Source organism: Amblyomma mixtum, chromosome 8, assembly GCF_055824585.1.
Source record: "Amblyomma mixtum isolate Tamu chromosome 8, ASM5582458v1, whole genome shotgun sequence".
NCBI lineage: Eukaryota > Metazoa > Arthropoda > Arachnida > Ixodida > Ixodidae > Amblyomma > Amblyomma mixtum.
This window is the reverse complement of record NC_143019.1, coordinates 65,666,161-65,684,839: the sequence shown is the minus strand read 5'-3', so window position 1 is coordinate 65,684,839 and position 18,679 is coordinate 65,666,161. Positions and strand designations below refer to the sequence as shown.

General features: G+C 44.0%; 1 pseudogene across 1 annotated transcript in view; it reads right to left on the bottom strand.

Moving 5' to 3' along the window:
• Window positions 1-3,029: 3,029 nt before the first annotated feature.
• LOC149332772 (cysteine-rich motor neuron 1 protein-like) overlaps window positions 3,030-18,679 on the bottom strand; it is a 153,083-nt pseudogene continuing 137,433 nt past the window's right edge. The window contains exons 6-11 of the transcript XR_016285260.1: window positions 17,952-18,146; window positions 13,574-13,792; window positions 11,381-11,581; window positions 10,467-10,667; window positions 7,811-8,011; window positions 3,030-5,317 (exon numbers count right to left, since the gene is read on the bottom strand). The product of XR_016285260.1 is annotated as a cysteine-rich motor neuron 1 protein-like (transcript). The remainder of the gene's footprint in view (window positions 5,318-7,810; window positions 8,012-10,466; window positions 10,668-11,380; window positions 11,582-13,573; window positions 13,793-17,951; window positions 18,147-18,679) is intronic.

The following is an 18,679-nucleotide window of genomic DNA, read 5'->3' as shown; positions in this document are numbered from 1 at the left end:
GACGTTAAACTCCAATAAACCAATAAACCAAACCAATCGTTTCAAACACACAGTTTGCATGGTGTTTAAAACTGATTGTGTAGCAGGAGTGGATTATGTTCTGAGAATGCACGCTTTTTGACAAGGGCAAACGACAGATGGGAAATATTAGTTATTGAAGCTTTCCACACAGGCACATCTGACAACTGCATGAACAAGATGCCCAAATCCCTGATGTCGTCGAAAGAATTTTCTTTCTTGGAAGGTTTCGTATAGGCTACCCTAATGGCACAGCTTTCATCATATGGTTTGACTCAGCTTCAGTGCTCAGGTTAAAGCTCGTGCAAAGTATTCAGGCTGGGCTCAGTTTTTTCCGGAGCTCTCTTTATTTCTTTTTGTTAAAGGTTCCTTGTTCTTTGTTTTCACTTTTGACCTGGCATTTTCACCGTTTATTCCTTGTAAGCTTGTAGTGTTATTCTGCGGTTCGTATGGTGTAAGAATTTGTTTTGGAAGGTTTTCCTGTTCTGGTGCCTTTTTCACAGCGTTTAAACATGACCTAGCCATTCTGAGTTGTTATACTGCTTGTGCATTGTTTTCTAGTTTTTTTTCTTGGTGCCTTTCTCACTGTTTTTACTTGACATAGCCTTCTAGTGCTGGTGCATGGTTTGTGTGTTGTTTTTTGCAGGTTTCGGTTTTTTGACTTGGTGTCTTTTTTCGTAGAGTTTCAAATGATGTATCCTTAAAGTGCTGATGCACAGTTTATACGTTGTTGTTTTGAGATCTTTTCATCAAGAGATGTTTGCTCATTGTTTCTGGTGTAGCCAAAGAGTTCCCATGACTGCTTTGCAGAGCAATTTTACCTGTATTATCGTGACGGCCGCCCAGTGATAGCTTAACTTCACTTCATGTTTTAGCGTTCTTCTCGGTGATTGCAAAAATCCAGAGATTATCATGTTTATGAAGTGCTTGGCAAATTATCAGCGCGCGACAAAAATGCTTAAATACACCTCGAGTTTCCTTGAAAAACTAAGTTGACAGTCTGTGTTTCTTCCTGTTGTCTTACCCTTCGTGCACTTAACCCTTGCTTCGGTATGAACCAACTAGACAGGAAAATATTTTCTTAACATGCAAGGCGTAGAGCTTCATCCTAAAGGGTGGAGCCACCTTTAGGGCACTGATCGGCATAGGAGGAGTTCGGTGCTTCCAGTACCCAGAAGTAAACCCCTCAGCGATGCTCCATTAGTTCAAGGATAGACCCTTGCCAAAAACGGATTCCCAGATGAAATTTACTGGCTTATAAAAGAACTCACAGTCGATTGCAACTGGTATTTGCCAATAAACTGCCTTTATGCGCTGAAAAACATTTCCTGCACATTCATTGAAACACACAAAATCCATGGCAGTTGAAGCATCATTGATAACACCAGTTTTCAGCACCCAGGCCAATAGAATAAAAATTCAGCCAGATAAGGCTGAAGGAGTTGAAGGCATGAACTTGTTAAAACCTGATTTCTGTTATGCAGGGGAGCTTGCTCTTTAAGGAGTTATTTAAATTAAAATGGGCACAGAGTTTTGATATTTTGTGGAGTGCATGCATGCTTACCTTGAAGGCATCCTTTGCTTCAGTGTGTTTTTACACAGCATATATGGAACCTTCCCTGGTCATGTGATATTTAGTTGATTTGCACTTTTAGATTGCTAAACTAACATTGTCTCGGGATTCCAATCAGACTGGATGTGTAGCTTTGCTCAGTCAGTATCGTGGAATAGAGAGCATGCTGCTTCTTCCTTGTTGGTAGTGGTATCCTTGGTGCATACGTTGCTCAAGTGCTTTATGATGTCCTTGCAAAACATGAGCAATTATGCACTATCAGCGTCACATGAAACGCAAACAGCATAACTGTGATGTAAAGGCTAATTACATGCTGCTAACAGATTTTTACGGATCCTGCAGGCAGGATCCGTAAAAATTTCTGTGAAGCGATCATGTCACAGAAGGGGCAGTCAAGTGTGCTAATATTCAGTCTCCCTCATCTAAAATAGAATCGTTCTGATATTCCTGTTTCACTTCTCTTGTTAGTGTTTCTTTTTGGTAAATAGTCGTATTCGCAACGTCACAAAAACACAAAGAAGGAAAATTACATCTGCTGTTAGCTTTAAGTAATGTATTTTACTCTGTGTTCTGCTCCGACTACTGCTACGGACTGTGTTCAGCTACTATCCTAACTGTTTTATTGCGCTTTAGTGAATGTATACCAAGTGCAGTGTTTAATTCATTACTAATAAGGGAGTAATTACTCATTGGCATCCACCCGAACGCAGCCATACGGCTACAAAGGAAAGCTATAAAGCTTTCTCAGAAACTTTGCAGTTAAAGAAAAATTCGTCCTGGTCCGGGGTTCGAACCCAGGACCACCGCTTCACCGGAGCAGTCGCTCTACCAATTGAGCTAACCAGGACGGCAAGCTTATGGTAGGGCGAGAGCGAATTGATCATTAACTCGAAGTGGGAATGGTGTTGGTCAAATGTTTAGGGGAATCCCCCAATGTGGAGTAGATTTGTAATAAGGGAGTAATTACTCATTGGCATCCACCCGAGCGCAGCCATACGGCTACAAAGGAAAGCTATGCAGCTTTCTCAGAAACTTCACAGTTAAAGAAAAAATCGTCCTGGTCCGGGGTTCGAACCCAGGACCACTACGAGATAGCTGGCTTAGTTGGAACAAATACACTTTCCTGCAAACTGCACCACACGAAGAGACAAACAACACTTACCTTATCTGTTCTTTCCTTCTCTGTTCCTGCTGTATTCTTATAGAGTTTGAACAAAAGTGACCTGGTCATCGTAATGGCCCTTAATGATTAATTTGATCGTTAAAAACTCCGTGCCCAGACTTTTGCAGTTTTATATGCATGGGACACAAGCGAGAATGGTGTATGGGCATGGCTACAAACGTGTGGCTTGCATGATAGTTCCTCTTTCATGTGAAGTAGCAATAATTAAAATTGAATTTGCACAGATTTGATCAGTCATGTACCAGCACTGCTTAGTGAAGTGTACAGTAAAATGCTCAAGATTTTATTGTGGCCGTCACCGAGCCGAGCATGAAGAAAAGCTCTCTCCGTGTCTCTTCATCTCTCTCACATGAGCACAGCCAATAAATCACACAACTGAAAAAAAAGTCATAAATATACAATACACTTGTGTTTCCGCTAAAAGATAAAAGGTCCACAAAGTTCTCGGAGGAATGGAAACACGAAGACAGTTCTTCTACTTCCTCTCATAAAATCGGTCTTTTACGAAGACAAATGCTACTCACACTTTTGCCACCTATTTCACAAAAAGAATGACCCTACCATTTCAGGTGGCTTTCGTCAGAAGTGACATCTGCTGTGTCATTACGCAAGGAATGGCACCTTCGAGAGCACTCACTTCACTAAAATCACCAGGTATCTGCTCTCCGCAGCAAATGTGACACCAAAAGTGAGGAATTCACTCCGACATCTTGCAAGGTGTAGTGACCAAGCACTGTTACACACAAACAAACGTACAGTTTGCCAGCAACCTGTGCAGTGGCGACATTCAGAAAAGGACATGACTCCACCACTGGCATATCCATTTAGTCTCAAGATCATTTGCATTGGTGCTGCATGCGTAATCTTGTTGATATATCATATGTACAATGTTTTTATACTTTCTTCACTGTATCGTTCAAAACTTGTGCAGTCTTCAGACTGCAAATTGAAAGGAAAACAAAGACGAATTCGGGTTTTGCTGCTGGTGTCACATCTATTGCCCTGACCTCCCTGCAGTCTGCCAACTTGAAGCATTCAGACGGGCTGAGTCCTAGCTTTCTCGCCTTGTTTTCTGCCCCACTGGTGGTGAAAGGACTGTTACAGAAACACATTTCTTGGCAATGTGCTGCAAGCAAGGCGTGACACCTGGAAAACAGCCAAACGTTAACGTCTGCCATGCAAGGAATGGGACGCAACACACATCTGTCGTACTCCCCTAATCATCTGTCATGTGCTATCAATGTCGCACTTTTAACGCATGGCTGGTGTGTCCATGACAGCCACACATCACAGGCGTTAACATGTCTGTTATGGATTCAAGAGGTGGCCATAGCAGGACAGGCCAGAGGTACAGTGGTGAGCAGCCTTGCCTAGAGAGCTCGGGCGGTGCACTTCCTTGCAAACAAATCCAGATTTTGTGGCAGCCTCTAGGGTCCAGCTGCAACGCTTGCACGGAAGTAGCGCCAGATAGCCTCGTAAACAAAGCAGGCACGAAAACTTTGCCCTGTAATGAGGGGCTGCTCTCTAATTTCGGTTTTTGTTACCAAGTGCACACTGCTCAAGCGCTCTAGACAAGGCTGCTCACCACTGTACAGATGCAAAAGATGCATGTTGTGTCCAGTTCTTCATGCACAAACGCCTGGCTCTTCCAAGAGGCACAACACAGCAGCCAGCTTAGGCTGGGTGCCATCATAAGGTGCAGTGTGGTGTCGGGACAAAAACCCAGCAGTGTATGGAGATCATGCATCTTGGTGAGCCATTCAACGAGCATCGCCTGTCTCTCTATGGCACAGAGTCGTGGTCTGCCATTTCCAGCGAATCTTTTTGCGAGAGGTGCGTGCCCGACAAGTGCCCATTACTACAGTGCTTCAAGAAGGGGCAGGGACCTGTTGCTGGCATTCAAAGATGCTCAGTACGGCACTACGCTGTCGCACAGGCAAAAAAAAAAAGAAGACTACCACATGGTTGCCACCTTGTAGTTCAAATTCCAAAGCACTCAGTGTTCCTTCTGCCGCAGAACAGTGTCAGCGCGCACAGCACAGTTCTTGGATATGTCGTGGTTCCTCGCTTCTTTTTCAACACAGTTTGTGCCACAGGTGGCGTTAAAACAGTCACACAGAAACGGGACAGTTCTGAAGCAGTTCTCTTGACAAGTCGTGACGCGGTCCTTGCCAAGCATAGGTGGCATCTTCAGGTCGCTGCTTAGTTCTGGTCCTTCTTGCCAGCTTTGGCATAAATACTCAATATCACAAGGTGCGCGCACTCGAAGAAAAGACCAGGGGGTGTTGGTTTCGAGGAAATGGGGAACGACTGGAAGTGCCAAAAGATGTCGGCAGTCTCGGTGCCACCAGCTTAGTCTCAGACGTAGCCATTTGCAGTCTTCTGGTAATGCTGCTGCTTGGGCTTGTTGAATGGCCTGGTGTTTCGCCTCCTCCAGAGACAAGCCACACACATGAGCACCACAATTATGGTGACCAGGATCACGATTGCAATGACGTAGCCGACGACATCACTGCCAGAGCTCTTGATGTAGTGGTCCAGCTCTGAAGGCAGAAAAAAAAAAGGTCCGTGTCAGTCCTTTAGCTGAGTGCAAAGGTTACAGGCATGGAAGGTACTGATCTTTGCAGAGGAGTATAGCAGTAGAGTGTGTTTGTGTATGCTTTGCGATACTCTTGCTTATCCTCCTCGGCTCTTACTTCCTAGATGCCAAGACAGAGCCAGCCTGACAGTCATCATCATCATCATCATCAGCCTGACTACGCCCACTGCAGGGCAAAGGCCTCTCCCATGTCTCTCCAATTAACCCTGTCCTGCGCCAGCCGCGGCCACCATATTCCCACAAATTTCTAGATCTCATCCGCCCACCTAATTTTCTGCCTCCCCCTGCTACGTTTGCTTTCTCTTGGAATCCACTCCGTTACCCTTAAGGACCAGCGGTTATCTTGCCTTCGCATCACATGCCCTGCCCAAGCCCACTTCTTCCTCTTGATTTCAACTAGGATATCATTAACGCGTGTTTGTTCTCTCACCCAGTCTGCCCGCTTCCGATCTCTTAACGTTACACCTATCATTTTTCTTTCCATAGCTTGCTGCGTTGTCCTTAACTTAAGCTGAACCCTCTTTGTTAGCCTCCACGTTTCTGCCCCATAGGTGACAGTAGGACCCTTTTTTTTTTTTTTTTTACCTTCTTTCAGTACACAAATCAGAACAATGAGCTAAAGTGTGGTGTCTGGGACGTTCAAAACTAACCGTTTTACATCGAACCTTAACCCTAGAGCACACATCTGTGCTTCTTGTGGCCTGCTACACCCAGTTAATCACTAGCCAATAACATTGCAGTATGGGTGTGTTGGTATTACATGACATGAGATGTCATGTCATACCAACACACCATGACATGAGATGTCATGTCATAGTGTCACGTCACTGTAGGAGATGTGAATCGAATGCAGTTCCTAGTGCGACACCCAGTTCTGGCCCACGGGAAAACTCCAAAGGAAGTGCGACATCGAGCCCTTCATTAATCTATTAGGATTGCTGCATCATCACAGGAAGCAGCTGCCAATTGACGCGCGAAATCGTTGAGGTGGAGCCGATTGATTATTTGAGGGATATTTGTGTGTCCAAGTCCTCTATCGCTTGCCCTCAAAAGAACTGCAATACTTGCGTTGTAATTGATTATTTTTGCTGGTTGTGCATGCATGTTGTCAGGCTATGATTTGCCCACATATTCCACTGTGCGGTTCATAATAAATTGTTGCAAGTTAGCGCTCGTGTGTTCCTGCCTTTCTTCATCGTCCTCGTCTGATTGTGCACTGGCTGTGCATGTCTTTAGCCAATGATCACTTTCCTTTACATTACTCTACTTTACAGCACTTTACAGTGATCATTGCTAACCATGAGCAATTGTTACAGTCAAACCTGATTATATCAAATTTAGTTAGACTTGGTTATCCTTCATATTGCCACGTGCCTAACGCGCCGTGTGGCCTCCGCACTGAGTCGAAAACGAAGACGAAGCGGCAGTTGGTCCTCGAGGTGCGCTGGCTCTGTGACCTGGGACCTGGCTCTCTAACTAAAAAAAGGCTCTCAGTCTTGGGTCCTCTCGGACGCCTACCTGCATGGTTCCTCAGGTCGTGACATTGGTGGAGGTGCGACATAAAATTGCATGATATAACCCTTTGTACAGTTGCTAGTTTCATGTAATACCATCTCTGTGTACAGTAATAAAATAACTCAAAACGTCAATGAATGTCCTGACTTAGTCAGTGGCCTGAGATTCCACTACTACTCTGACATCGCCCTTAACGGGAGATGAGGGGATCGAAGGCAACTTTTCTATTTTTAGAGCGATGAAATTTGGCAGACTGGCTTAAAACAGCATCAAACAACCAGATATAAAGTTTCACAATGACAGCTTCAGTAGGTTCCCTTTTATCATTGTTTATATGTTGCCCCCATGTTGCTTGCTTGTGGAAAGCCTAGCATGACAAAAAAACAGGCTACAAGTCTGTAAATGCTTGTAATACTTACTAAGAAGTGTGGTGTAAATCAAGACTCTCTTAATTTTTAAAAAAAATTCTCTGCTCTTTTTTTTAAAGGACACAATATGCACCTTCTTTTATGTTTAGAATGTATCATGCTCTAATTACCATGTAATAAAAACATGTGAGCCTAAATGATAAATCTGAGACTGTCTTGACGCAGATCACATTTCATTGATCACAACAAAACAAACGGGGTAAAAATCCATGCACCCATTGCTGTGCTACGCTTTCCACGAACAAGGTATGAAGCTGAAAATAAACTTTCGAGAAAACAGGCCTGAAAGTTCCAAGCTAGCACACGCTGTGTATGTGTAGATGCTGACAAATATATTTATTTCGAGCGCTTGAAGTTTATTTTTGGGTGAAATATTTCAGTACAACATAAAAACAGCATTGGAGATGCCAAAAAGTGTACTTTTCAAAAATCGACTTTTTTCGCGATTTTGTGCGTTCTGATCCCCACATTGCCCTCGAAGCAGTGCCGCTCACCAGCACACTGCACACAGCAGTTGCCCGAGCTGTGGTTGTGAGTCCTGCACAAGTCCTGGTGGCAGACGGTCTCCTGGCAGTGCAGGTGGCCACGGCTGCACTCGCACCGGTTGCAGTTGTCGATGACACGCTGCTCCCCATCCGACAGCACCAGGCCGCCACGCGTGCACTGCCACTGAGCGGCCGTACGCACTGCGCCCTCTGGGAACAAAAGGGGGAGCCTTGAGTGTGCGGGTGTTCAGCATTGCTTTAGTTGAGTGAAAAAAACCTACAACAGATAAAAAGGAGATTCTATACATTGCATCATCATCATCATCAACCTGACTACACCCACTGCAGGGCAAAGGCCTCTCCCATGTCTCTCCAATTAACCCTGTCCTTCGCCAGTTGCGGCCACCATATTCTCGCAAACCTCTTAATCTCATTCGCCCACCTAACTTTCTGCCGTCCCCTGCTACGCTTGCCTTCTCTCGGAATCCACTCGGCTACCCTTAAGGACCAGCGGTTATCTTGCCTTCGCATTACATGCCCTGCCCAAGCCCATTTCTTCCTCCTGATTTCAACTAGGATGTCATTAACCCGTGTTTGTTCTCTCACCCACTCCACTCGCTTCCTATTTCTTAACGTTACACCTATCATTTTTCTTTCCATAGCTCGCTGCGTTGTCCTTAACTTAAGCTGAACCCTCTTTGTTAGCCTCCACGTTTCTGCCCCATAGGTGAGTACCGGTAGGATACAGCTACTCACCTATGGGGCAGAACCTGAATCCATATAATAACAATACAGGATATCATACCTCCCAAACTGAAACATATTTCTCTCATAAACCAACATGCTATGGGCCTACAGGTTTTCATAAATCGATAGTTTGATTCATAGTTGCTATTAAAAATGTACTGATGCAGCACAAGATTTTAACAGTTCTATAGGCTTTTCTATAGGCTGTGTCTGAATATGTATATGACCAATACAGAAAGCAGTGCATTTTACAGACTGGTGCATATTTGTCTAATAGACCAACATTAGGGGTGTGCGAATAATACTCTTTCAAAACCAAATCGAATGTGAATAGTACAGATTTGTTACCGAATCAAATACGAATAATGCTGCTAAAAACCCAATTGAATATGAGTCAAACAGGCATAGCACCAAATTGAATACAAACAAAACGCTTTGTGAATATTTGCTATTAATGCGAATATTTGAACTTAACAAATAAACGTGCGAAACAGTGAAGTGCTGAGCTGAGTAGCAATAACCACAGCTGTCAAAAGATGAAACACGAATTTCCATTAGGTTTGGTCTGGTTTATTGAGGTTTAACGTCCCGGAGAGACACAGGCTATGAGGGACGCCTTAGTGGAGGGCTCCGGAAAATTTCGATCACCTTGGGTTCTTTAATGTGCACTGTCATCACACAGTATGCGGATCTCTAGCAAAGTAGGGAATGCGTAAACAAGCTAGAACAGCGCCACGTTTGCACCAACATAAATAGAGTCAGCAGAAGAGATTGTTTAGCATGGGTGTATATTAGCCATTTTCGAGAATGAAATAGAATGAAAATAAGAGCAAGAGGCAATACAGCCACCATAGATAGATATTGGTGATCATCATACTTCGATGCCAAACTGGTTGGTGTACATTAATTAAGGTTACAATTTGAACAGACTGGTACAGATCCACGTTTTAACAGTGCAGAGAGGCAGCAAAAGCTACACAGCTCACAGTGCTGTCCTGTCTCTCCACAGTGTCAACTGTGGATTATCACTGTGCTTTATCACAAATGGATAATGCACAGTGTTTTAGAATGTATATATGCGGACTTCACATCGGTTATTTCACGCCTGAGGGCATGCGAGTTAGAACTGAACAAGGTACAAAAACAATATATACGTTTTAAGGCGGAAGCCTTTAATGCCTCATCGCTGTAAGCAGGAGTTGTCGACAGAAATGTCACGCTTTTCAATTGGTCAAAATGGTCGTGACATCACAGTGCATGAATTTCAAATGGAGCCAATTGTACTTAAGTTAGTAACCATGCAACCAATTAATGCGATGGTTTAGTGATGCTCCAAGTAAGTGGGACTGAGTTTAGTTAATTAGTTAATTAACCAATTAGCCTCATTAGCCTTTCTAGTCAGACCAGAAAGATAAATAAAACCGCGTAGGAAATTGGTCGAGTTGGGGAATCGAATCAAGGTCTCCGGAGTGCGAGATGAGCACGCTACCACTCCGCCATGCCAGCTCGATGGTTTGGAATGAACAAAGGCGTGTCTAGTGAATAGGGTGTCTTCGTTCACTCCCATCTTCCTCCCTTCCCCTAGGTTCAGGTGTCCGTGAAAATATGTCAGACAGATACATTTCCTTTCCTCAAAAACCAATTTACAGACCAGCAAGGCGTAAGCCGAACGGGCAGTGGCGTTCTTTGGACTCCCTGCCAGCATTGCAAGACGCTGTCATGTTCCACTCTCCGAGGCGAAGCTTAATATCTTAACCACACATCAGTGACACAAGCAGCACCACCGCGCTTATGGCTTTCACCTCACCGCACTTTAGGTCAACAAAGTGCCCCCCTAAATTTTTTTACTGCAAGAATATAATGTGCTCTAGGATCTAGTGAACTATGCACTATCTGCACTATGCATATGCTGCCTTACCTGAGGAGCAAGGGATGCAGCAGCTCCCAGACGTGTGATTGGCCGATCGGCACATGTTTGGAGGACAGCCCATCTCGGAGCACTGCACCTGGCCCATGGTGCAGTGGCAACGCTTGCAGTTGTCAGGCGACCAGGACGCTCCATCAGCGTACACCTTCCCATCTGTTCTGCAGACTGGAGATGCCTTGGAGGATGTAGCTGCTGTTTGCACAGGAAATGGGAAAAAAAAGGGTTGGCATTAAATGTCTAGTGGGCAGCCAGTATATGTTCACACTGTATATTGCGGATACCTGTTAGTTATCCACAAACAGCGGAAGTACAGCAGACATCCACTGACTGTTTGTGGATATCTTATGGGACTATACACGTGCTGTATCGGGCAGAACTTTCATGCAACAGGTTTCCTGCGTTAACGAATGTTTAGTGTGGAATTCGGTTGTGATGCAATAGCAGGTCTTAGCTAGCCTACTGAATTCATTCAAGGCAGAGCGGAAGTGTTCTCACAGTTATGCAAATGTTATCAAAGAAGAAAAATCAGTACGAGACTGAGAGTACCAGACTAGTGTGAGAGAGCCCCGCCGTGGTGGCTCAGTGGTTACGGCGCTCGGCTGCTGGCCCGAAAGACGCGGGTTCAATCCCGGCCGCAGCGGCTGAATTTCTTTGGAGGCAAAATTCTAGACGCCCGTGTGCTGTGCGATGTCAATGCACGTTAAAGAACCCCAGGTGGTCGAAATTTCCGGAGCCCTCCACTACGGCGTCTCTCATAGCCTCAGTCGCTTTGGGACGTTAAACCCCAATAAACCAACCAAACCAACTAGTGTGAGAGAGAGGACAGGGATAGGGGGGGGAGCGATAGTAAGAAAGGATAGGGGCTACTCACATGTGAAAACATACGGAATATAAAGAACACTAACTTGGACAAATCGGGCAGCAGTGGTTCTTGAGGAACAATGGCTCTAGGCACGTGAGCGGTGGGCAGGTCTCCCGGAAGCAGCGTTCCTTGCCCGCATGGCACAGGCAGCTGAGGCAGGGCTCTGGGCGCCACGACTGGCCATCCTTGTATCCACCAGCACAGGGAAGCTGGTTGGACTGGTTACTGCCGAGCTGCTCCTCTTCTGCAATAGAGGGCACCACAGTTATTTAGCTATGCTTGAAGTCGGCCCTGAAAGTTTGTGAGCCATGAAAGCTGCGAAGACTACAATGTGCCTCTTTTTTTTTTTTTGCTAGAAAAAAATTACACTTTTACACATTTGCAACGAAAATGCATTGCACAATGTTGCGCTGTCTGATGGTCATGATAAGAATATCTAATCAGACAGCAATAATCAGATAATTTTGAAACCTGGCTGCAGGTTTACAAAATGCTGATGTTATTGCTTCATGGTAACAGGGACGGATTTATGGGTCACTCTTGGAGGGGGCAGTTAAGCGAAGGAGTTCTATTTAAAGCATGTATTTCTTTTCTGGAGACCATTTTCTAGAGGAGCATCCAAAAAGAAAAAATTTGAAAAAACTCTGGAATACACAAAGTGTCTGCCTATCCAATAGCACATACTTCTGAAGAAAAAACAAAACAAAGTAAGTTTAAGTTCTATCTTGTGCAGTTTTCTGGCTAGAAAACAATCACCTTAAGCCCTTTATACGGGCATGCCGTTGGGCAAAACATTCGGGCAAACCCTTCGCAGCACAGGCAGTATCAAATCCTGCCAGGCTGATGTGGAAGCCCTACATATAAGACAAATAACATCAGTAACATCTAGGCTTTTTTCAAAACGGACCATTTAAAATAGGCCCAAATAAAAAAACTAATTGACATGCTGCCACCGATGTTCTGGTTGGTTTTTCAGGTCGCCCACAGAACTAAATTTGGATGATGAGGCAGCATCTTCAGAGTCACTGCTACTTAGATCGTTGGCAAAATCAACCATGGAGGCAGCTGAGTCACAATATTTGCTATGTTTCAGGGTGAATGGCATGCTAGTGGAGGCAGAAATTCTCAACTTCTACATTCCACTGTTTTCATATAGCGCCTAGAATATACTGGTATATTCTAGGCACCGTAGTTTTCACAAACAGTTCAAAACTCACCGCCAAGCGGAAAAACTACTAACGATACAGGGAAAATTACACTAATTTTCCGGCTTCCAGGCATATGGGACAGCATGTTCAAGAATGGCACAGAAGTGGTTGGAATTGCGTTCGCATCCAGCGTTAGCGCGTTAACGACTGTAAATGGGAGTGGTAAAGGAAAACAAAATAAACACCTCCAGTGAAATTTTGGACACAGATGTGTTATTCGCCAGAAAGGAGTGTTTGAAAATGGACTCGATGCAAATGCACAAACAAATGAACAAACACGCAGTAGTAAATGGCTCAAGTAACCTACTTAAAGGTGCAGTGAAGAGGAATCTGAACTCGTCTTTTTGCCATGGGAACTCGATCTACACGTTCCGAGCATTCTTAGAAACCTCGACTTATTGCCCTGTGTGGCCGATTTCCCTAATTAAATCGAATTAACGTCCGGCTCCCGCCTTTATTTTTTTAATTCTCCCCATAAGGTGGGCGGAGTCGACCAACACGTGGAGGCTTTGCTTTCGCTTTATTTTGTTTTTTAGGTTTCCGTGAATAAATAGTTTCATTCGCAAATAATATATCTGCAAAATAAGCCTGCAGAAATAAAAATACGCGCGGACTATTTGCTTCTACGGATTACTACGTATTTCTCCGCCGATGGCAGAGCGGCAAGCCTCCACGGAGCTGGCTGAAAGGCACTCCACGCGTTTGTCGACTCCGCCCACCGCACGGAGAGAATTAAAAAAAAAAAGGCGGGAGCCGGACGTTTACCCAATTTAATTAGGGAAATCGGCCACACAGGGCAATAAATCGAAGTTTCTAAGAAAGCTAGGAACGTGTAGATTGAGTTCCCGCGGCAAAAAAGACGAGTTGAGATTCCTCTTCACTGCACCTTTAATGAAAGAATGCTGAACGTTTACATCTACTTTCGGCAATGAAGCAGAGTGGCATTTTGATCATTTTACGATTGATCTGAAATCCAGTGAGTTAGAACAAAGTGGCGCACAACCGGAGCAAAGCAAAGAGTGACTGACCTGTGCAGGTGGCACAGCACTGGCCCTGCTTCCTCGTAGGGTTGGCGCACGGAGCCGGTGGGCACTGCATGGTGTCGCAAAGGGCCACCCCATCTACGCACTCGCATCGCACACAGTCGTCCAGCCACCAGCTGTCCCCTTCGCGGTGAATGTGGCCGTCGAGGCCCTGACAGACGCCAGTGCCCGCTGGTGGCCAGTGGAATGGGCTGGCTGCATCGTCTGGCAAGAGACAGCCATGTTAGTTCCTACTAGCACCCGCAGTATGTTGCGACTGTGTGTACAAGTCATGAGATGAAGGGACTTTGAGCTCGCAGCACAGGCTACGCTGTCGGCGTTTTATTTGGTTCAATTTTGGCAAATACCAGGCCATAATATATATATAGGTTGCGAGAGCATTAAGTAATTGACTGCTTATAGGAGTATATAGCGAAATATACGCTTTGTTAAAGGAAACATAGGAAAGGAAGAAGATCGGTCTTCCGATCAAAACGTCGAGTCCACTCTTGAAGATCGGTCTTACGATCGAAACGCCAAGCCACTCTTGAAGAAGATCGGCCTGCCAATTGAAACGCTAAGTCACTCTTGAAGAAGATCGGTCTGCCAATCGAAACGCCAGGTCGACTCTTGAAGAAGATCGGTCTTCCGACTGAAACGCAGAGTCGAATAAATATGTTTCCTTTAAAGAAACGTATACTTCCTTCGCTATATATATATCCACATAATAAATCTCAGTGGACTCAACTATTACAAGTCATCCAAATCTCTAAAAACTTCCACAGTTGTGCACAAATTCAGGAAATAGAACCACTTGTATCTATGCTGTTGCATATGATCCTTGGTGTGCCCATTTATATTGAGTTGAAACACAGCCCAAATTGTATTTGTGGAATATACCGGGCGTTTCAGTGAACACTTTCAAAATAACCACGAAAAGGGAGTTGGAAGCGAAAATCTTTTCAGGAACGAACAGCCAGCTGCAGTAGATCTCAGCTACTAAAAAAATCATCATAATAAGGTAGCTAACTGGCTAAAATTCGCTAAATAACACTTAAATTAACACAGCCTGCTCTGGGAGTTAGTGCCAATGGGGAGTTCGAAGCTACAGACAAACTGGCGCCGCATCAGTCGTTGAAATAATGAAAAGTAAAAATCCATTCTCTAAATCTCTGCTATGATGCCACAGTTCTGCAGCATGAGAAAATACAGGAATTTTTGTTTTTGCATGAAACTGGAACTGGGCGCGTGAGGTGCGTAGGAAGCTTGGTGCAAATACAACACCTGCTGATGACCTGCTACAGTGCCTATGGCATCTGATTCGAACCACTGGCACCTCTGTACCCCACCATGCATATTCTTTTGCTTTGCTTCTCAGTGCAAGGAAAAGAGTAGTCGCTGTAAACTGCGCAGTTTTTATTTTTGAGAGTGATGAAGCAAAAAAAAAGTGTTGGTCGAATGTTTTAGAGGAATCCCCCAAGGTGGAGTAGATTTGTAATAAGGGAGTAATTACTCATTGGCATCCACCCGAGAGCAGCCATACGGCTACAAAGGAAAGCTATACAGCTTTCTCAGAAACTTCTCAGTTAACGAAAAATTCGTCCTGGTCCGGGGTTCGAACCCAGGACCACCGCTACACCGGAGCAGTCGCTCTACCAATTGAGCTAACCAGGACGGCAAGCTTATGGTAGGGCGAGAGCGAATTGATCAATAACTCGAAGTGGGAACTGTGTTGGTCGAATGTTTAGGGGAATCCCCCAAGGTGGAGTAGATTTGTAATAAGGGAGTAATTACTCATTGGCATCCACCCGAGCGCAGCCATACGGCTACAAAGGAAAGCTATACAGCTTTCTCAGAAACTTTGTAGTTAAACAAAAATTCCTTTGTAGCCGTATGGCTGCGCTCGGGTGGATGCCAATGAGTAATTACTCCCTTATTAAAAAAAAAGTGCATTGCATGCGATGGTGCAATGAAGCAAGCAGTTCGAATTGGATTTCGTAGTCACTGCAACAAGTCATCAGCCGATACTGTGTCCATCGAGCTTCCTGCACACCTCATGCAGTCAGTTTCAGTTTCAAGCGGATGATAGTGCCGTATTTCTTCATGCTGTAGAGCTAGAGAGAATGGCTTTTTCTTTATTTCAAAAACTGACATGGCGTAATCTTGTTCATTCCTTTTAACACTCCATTGGCACTAACCACCGGACTATGCTAAACAAAGATGGAATTACTGAATTTTAGTTAATCAGTTACCTAATTATAATGATTTTCGCAGCACCTGACGTCTGCCATGGGTGACTGTAGATTGTCCCTAAAAAGATTTTCTTTCTATTTCAGACTCTCTGTTTTTAGAAATTTCTGAAAGCGTTTGCTGAAATATCTGTTATGTATATTTCACTATGTGTATCTAAAGGAGAAGAAAAAAAGCACCACAAAGTATATGCAGTCTGGCCATTGTTTACAGCACTACTCTACAGGGTGTCCGAAATTAAGCTTTAGTGATTTCTCAAAATAGGCGCTGAGCGATACGCGAAATCCACCTCAGCACATAAGTTATACACCCGGGGGACACAAAGTGAGATAGTAATTATAACTGTCAGTCACATAATTAACTGGAATCAAATATTGAACTTTTTAGTACCTGCATTAAGGGAGATGAGGGTCTTAAAACAGACATTTTTATTTGTGGCTAGAATGGCATGAAATTATGCACACAGATGCGTTTTTCTCTTCTGATTTCAAAAAATGTAGTCGTAATTGAGCTGGTGGTCTTAGATCTAAAGTTGTCTTAAATTTTATAGTGTAATTAGGTAATTTCTTATGCAGCTTTAATGAACTTTCTTATTGCATTTTGTTGCTTTTAATTACATGAATTGATAGCCAGCAAATTCCCATACCCGATGACATTCTTACTTTGTTTTGTTTAGGCCACATATAAATAGCGATTTACAATTAGCTTAACGAGTTGCAGTGTAAAATACTGCGACCTCGTATTCTCGACATAGTTTGTCAGGATGACATGCCTTTAGAGAAAAACGAAGAATGTCATCGGGTAAGGAAACTCTCTGGCTATCAATTCATGTAAATAAAAGCAACAAAATGCAGTGAGAAAGTTCATTAAAGCTGCGTATGAAATTACCTAATTATATTCTAGACTCTGTAAGATCTAAGACCACCAGCTCAATTATGATTACATATTTGGAATCAGAAAAGAAAAATGTGTCTGTGTGCAAAATTTCATGATATTCTAGCTATAAATAAAAATTAGTTTTAAGACCCTCATCCCCCCGTAAGTGGACACGGTTATATTAGAAACTAAGAGGCGGTCATTATCTTCCACATTTGCATTTGGTAGAATTCTAGCATGCATGCGTTCCAAGATATCTATCCACGTCCAAACTTTCAGCTCAGTCTGCGTAATTGTGCATGCAAGGCGGTGATGATCGGCGCAAAAATCCTCCAAGCGTGACACGGCGTTTCATCTGCCAATGGCATGGAGTAACTAGTGAAGCTGATAACTGTTTCCCTTTGACTTTCGGCTATCGAAATGGATGAAACACCCAACACAACAACTGCGTCACACTAAGGAGGACTTTCCCATTGACTGTCACTGCCTTACATGTGTCAATAGAAAGTTTGTTTACTAGAAGTTTGTTTAATAGAAAGTTTACATGTGTCAATAGAAGACATGAAGTCAATAGAAAGTTTGGAGACAAATATATCGGAACATGAATAGAAGAAGTCTAGAAAATGAAGTAGCCTAGAAAAGCAACCTTCTCCTTGCTTCCAACTTAATGCAAACAGTCATGCCAGCTGCAGTAGCTAAAAAGCTCATTAATATTTTTAGTTAATTAGGTGCCTGAAAGTGACCATTATCATCTCACGTTTGTGTCCCCCTGGCTGCATACCTTATGTGCAGTTGGATTTCACTCAGTGCCTATTTTAAGAAACCTATAAAGCTTAATTTTGAACACTCTGTATGTCTTCTGCACATACATAAATAGTCTTACTCTGGATAACCGTTTGCTAGGTGCGTTTTGTAAACATCTTGTGTTGCTTCTGCAGGAGCAGTGACTCGATTTCTTGTAAGAACCTTCTTGGGCAGGAAGATTTCATACTGAGGGCATGTGTGGACTTGTCACATGTAGTCAGGAACATCAGAGGTTAGGAAAATGACGCTTTCTTATTTGATTAAAAGGTCTGTGCAGGACTACATAACTTTCTGATACTTTATGCTCTCAGCAAAGCTTGCATAGCCCATGCGAATAAAACTATACTTGCGCAAAAAAGTCTACGTGGCTGCTGAGGAGCTGCAGCGGGAATTGCTACTTTCAAGTCTACCTTTAGGCACAGCAGGCGTGATGGAGGCCGTGAATGCAACTCACTCTGGCAAACAGGGCAGCAGGCTCCTGGCTCCATGATTGGATGCTCGCAGTAGGTTCGCGGACAGGCCACAAGAGAGCAGACCTCGTGGCCGTTCAGGCAAGCGCAATGGCGACATTGATCTCTCCAAACGCTTCGATCGTCTCGCGGACATGACCGAGACAAACTCGTTTGGTTGGCGTAAGGTGATGGTGACTCTGCGCAAATGAGTGTCGGCTGCTCACTCACCTTGCCTTGTGGAATGGCAGAATGCAAGTCTCAAAGGCATGCATGCCTGGATATTACGACGTGACTGACTGCTGTAGCATTATTGTCTATGCATGGTCTACTGGGAGGTGCGTCAAGCATGCAAGCACTGAAGCACGCATCAGCTATCAGCAGATCTCGCATGACTAGAGCATAAAGCGCCATTAGGCAGGAATGTCATATGTAGGCGAAGAGGTACGCTGGCAACTTTCACAATTTTTTTCCACTTGTTTTTGAGCACGACTTTAGTATTAGCTAAATTTGTACTTCTTTACATTACTGCTTAAAAATTATATTAACAAGTTTAACAAACACCATTTTTCTTCTTGCTTTCCAGCACTGCTTTAGTATGAGCTAAGTCTGTACAGTCAGCAGCAAAAGTTTACGGGATGTGGATGTACAGAAACAAAATTACTTCAGCACAGTCATCATCATCATCATCCTCACTACGTCCACTGCAGGACAGAGGCCACCTTATCCCTGC